This window comes from Myotis yumanensis, unplaced genomic scaffold (genome assembly GCF_028538775.1).
Source record: "Myotis yumanensis isolate MYYU_CA2020_CCGP unplaced genomic scaffold, mMyoYum1.0.hap1 SCAF_1, whole genome shotgun sequence".
Taxonomy (NCBI): domain Eukaryota; kingdom Metazoa; phylum Chordata; class Mammalia; order Chiroptera; family Vespertilionidae; genus Myotis; species Myotis yumanensis.
In genome coordinates this window covers 145,238,665-145,242,665 of record NW_027223752.1, presented here as the reverse complement: position 1 = coordinate 145,242,665, position 4,001 = coordinate 145,238,665, and the positions used below count along the sequence as shown (strand labels likewise).

General features: G+C 37.9%; 1 pseudogene; it reads right to left on the bottom strand.

Annotated features, from left to right (window-relative positions):
* Positions 1 to 1,110: 1,110 nt before the first annotated feature.
* Positions 1,111 to 3,344, bottom strand: LOC139018763 (large ribosomal subunit protein P1 pseudogene; annotated as a pseudogene).
* Positions 3,345 to 4,001: the final 657 nt, after the last annotated feature.

Genomic DNA, 4,001 nt, shown 5'->3' with positions numbered 1-4,001 from the left:
AATCATACTATTCATATTGTACTTGCCTTTTCCATTGTATAAGTAACTTTAACATCTTCGCACATCAGCACATAAATCTACCAAAATTTTTCATGACAGCTGAGTACTATTATATGAATGCACCACTTTCTACTCACCTATTAGGGATATTTAGGCTATTTTCTAGTTTTCTGAAGTTATATACAGTTACACTGAGCATTCTTGAATATCTTTGCCTAGAGGGGCTGGTGTACTTGTAGGATTAATGCCTAGCAATGGAATTGCTGGATCTATTTTTTGATAGGTATTTCCAAATTAGCATACAAAAGGCTAGATTAATTTATAATCCCATAAAAAGTATATGCAAAGAAATGGACAATTGTTGAGGTAGGTGATGGGTTCACCTTACTATTCAACCTACTTTGGGGTATATTTTTAAATTTCCATACTTAATGATATGGCAGTGGAGGAATTATTAAAATCGGGTATAAGGATGCCTGCTATTCTCTCTCTTATATATTTTTTTTGCCATAGATTGCCTGCTATCTTTAAAATTGTGCTGAAATAATTCTGTAATAAGATTAAAAAAAACAGAAATAATAGCTAAAATATTGAAAAGCCAAGGAAAAACTGTCTTTTTAACAAATATATTTTTATTGATTTCAGAGAGGAAAGGAGAGGGAGACAGAGATAGAAATATCAATGATGAAAGAGAATCATTGATTGGTTATCTCCTGCATGCCCCCCACTGGGGATCGAGCCTGCAACCCCGGCATGTGCCCTTGATGAGAATCGAACCCACGACCCTTAAGTCCACAGGCCACACTCTATCCACTGAACCAAACAGCCTAGGGCAAAGCTGTCTTTATTTGCAGATCATATTTTTGCCTAAAAACCTCAAGAGACCTGATTGGAAAGCTATTATAAAATTATCTTAAAAATCAATAACTTTTCCAGCAACCCAATAATAACTTGTTGGGAAATAATACATATTAAAATCTATTCACATATAAATAATATTGGCAAGAACTGGAAGGGATCTATACAAAAATAAAACAGAAAAAAAGCAGGAGAACAAAAATATTTTTTTAACAGAGTTCAGCTTTTTATTGAATGTGTTACAAAAGAGGTTTAGTCAAAAAGAACAAAGCCCATGTCAGCATCAGACTCCTCTTTCTTTGCTTCCACTTCTCCTCAGCTGGGGCACAGTGGTGGAGGGGGCAGGACTTCCTGCTGGTGCAGCACTAGCTGCTGGGGCAGGTCCACCAGCCTTACATTGCAGATGAAACTCCCCATGTTGACATTGGCCAGACCTTTTGCAAACAAGCCTGGCCAGAAAGGTTCAGCATTTACACCAACTGCTTTAATGAGGGCATTGATCTTATTCTCCATCACCAGCACTTCATGGTCGTGCAGGATAAGTGCCAAGTAGACGCAGGCGAGCTCCGCGATGGAGGCAGTGGTGTGGGCTGAGTGAGCCCTGCCGCTGTGGAAGGAGAGCGGTGCTAGTTGCTGGAGGAAGTGAGCCTCACCCCAGTTAGGCCTTAGCTTCCTTGGAAGGACCAAGCACCTTACTGGCAGGTGGGGAAAAGCCAAAAAAAATTTTAATAAATTGAAAAATCTGTTATGCTCTGAGATACATCTATCTTTTATTTGTGATTTTAACCAAAATTCCAATGGGATTCTTTTTATATTGAAAAACTAATTTCCGTTTGGAGGAAAAAACAGGAGAGAGTAGCCAGAATAGCTTTGTAACAGAAGAGTAATAACAGAGTTTCACTGTACCTGATATAATAAACCCACAATAATTACAATTATTTTGAATTTCTAAAAAAAGATTGATAGACTAATATTTCAGAATAGATATATTCAGAGATCAGGGCTTTGTGAGGAAAATGTAGTCAGAAAATGAAAAGAGAGTTGCAGGAAAACAAACACAAGTTTGAACTCTAATATTTAAATCCTGCTAAATTCCAGTGACATTATGTGAAAGAAAATTCAACATACCAATAAATGAAGAAGCATCACCAATAAAGAGGATATGGATTATTCAATAACTAGTACTAGGAAAACCAGGCAATCATTTGGGAGAGAAAAAAAAAAGATCAGATGCTCACTTTGTAGTATATACTGAAATACATTCCAGATAGATTAAAGAGGCAAATGTGAAAATGAAACTGTGAAAGAACTAAAAGGAAATATAAATGAATATTTAAGTGATTCTTGGATGGGAAAGAACCACAAAACAATGGAAGAAATCACACAGGTATATCTCCGTAAGCATCTGTATGTCAAAAAATTATAAACAATATTGAATAAATTGCAAAGTAGATATTTGCATAAATATAATAAAATGTCAGTATTTGCACCAAGGTCCTTAAGAGTCTTTTCAAAGAAGAAATTCCAACACTTTTTAGGCAACAGCAGCATTGTATTGTGGACATAAACTCAGAAGGAACCACTTTGAAGAAGAGCATTCATTTGGAAGAATCATTTGTCCCCTTTTAGAATGCTAGGTTTTTGTTGTCTGTATGCTTTGTTTTGTTTATTTCCACCTCATTTCATGTGTACAAGATGATATTTGTATTACAAATTCCTTTTCCTCCAATTTCTTTTTCAAAAGCATCCCTAGAATATTGTGCTTTCCTGGATCCTCTGGAAGAGGTTCACTTGATTTAGCTCATTATAAGCCCAGGGGTAGGTATTCTTACTATCCCCATTTTCTAGAGTAGAAAGTACATATTTTTGTGACTTTAAATACAAATAGGTAGCAAACTGGAATAGCAACATAATTTATCCAAAATAAAGTCATCACCAGGGGAAGCTATGAAGAGTAAACACAATATAGAGACAACTGTTAAAAGTACTGGTGTGGCTCAATGTACCGGTCACCGGTTTGACTTCAATCAGGGCACATGCTGGGGTTGTGGGCTCAATCCCCAGTAGGGAGCATGCAGAAAGCAGCCTATCAATTCCCTTCGATGTTTCTCTCTCTCTCTCTCCCTCTCCCTTCCTCTCTCTCTAAAATCAACAAAAAACATTTTTTTTTTTAAGTACCTGCCAATCCTCAGCCAGGACTCTTACACCCCACTCCCATCCTTAGCTGTCACAGACCACACCTGAGGAATATAGCCTAGCTTTCTGAAATGCCCAAATGAGAACAGGTCCCAGAGGCTGGAGAGACGTGAGGCTGTGAGGAAGTTGGCTAACCTCAATGGGATTGTGCTGGCACTTATTGGGACTTACCATGGGGACTGTTCTAAGCGTGTTCTGACGTTATAATATGCATGAATGATCTCATGTAACCATAACGAAACAACCATCACCCAGGATTTAGGTGCTTTTATGATCTCTGTTTTCCACATTAGGAAACCAAAAAACAGAAAAGTTACATAGTTTGTTGAAGTTCAGACAAATAGGAAAATGCTAGAAGCTATATTTGAGCCAGATACTTGGAGCTGGAGCCCAAACTCCTTGGTCACATGTAACCATATACAAAGAAAGCCCTTTCATCCACAAGAGCACCTTTGACCTTCACAATTTTGTGAGGAGGTCAGGAAATATTCCCACTAAGGCAGTGGGAAGCCAAAAATGGGTTATGGGAATTAGTAATTTTTTAAAATTTTTTATTTAGTGACCTGAAAGAAGCTGATAGCAGAGCATGGATGAACATGTGATAAGGAATGAATGGGGGGAAAACAAGGCTTAAAGGCTTGGGTCAGAGAAAGATGTGCCCTGAACTAAAGTGGATTAACCACAAGCTGCATGGAGGGGCAGAGAGCTGGGAACAGACAAGAAGGGGTTATCCTGAGCTTGGTGAGAATGAAAATTATTCCAGCTCATGAGCCATCAGGTCTGTAATGAAGCTAGATGATAAGCTGTGAAAAACAACACATTCCCAGCATTCCCATCATGTTGAACTCAGAGGCTACCTTCCTGAAATATTAGCTCCTCATCCCTGTCATTGTTTATCTAAGAAGCCTGTTGTTAAATTTATATCTCTGTTTATTTACCTGGCCTTT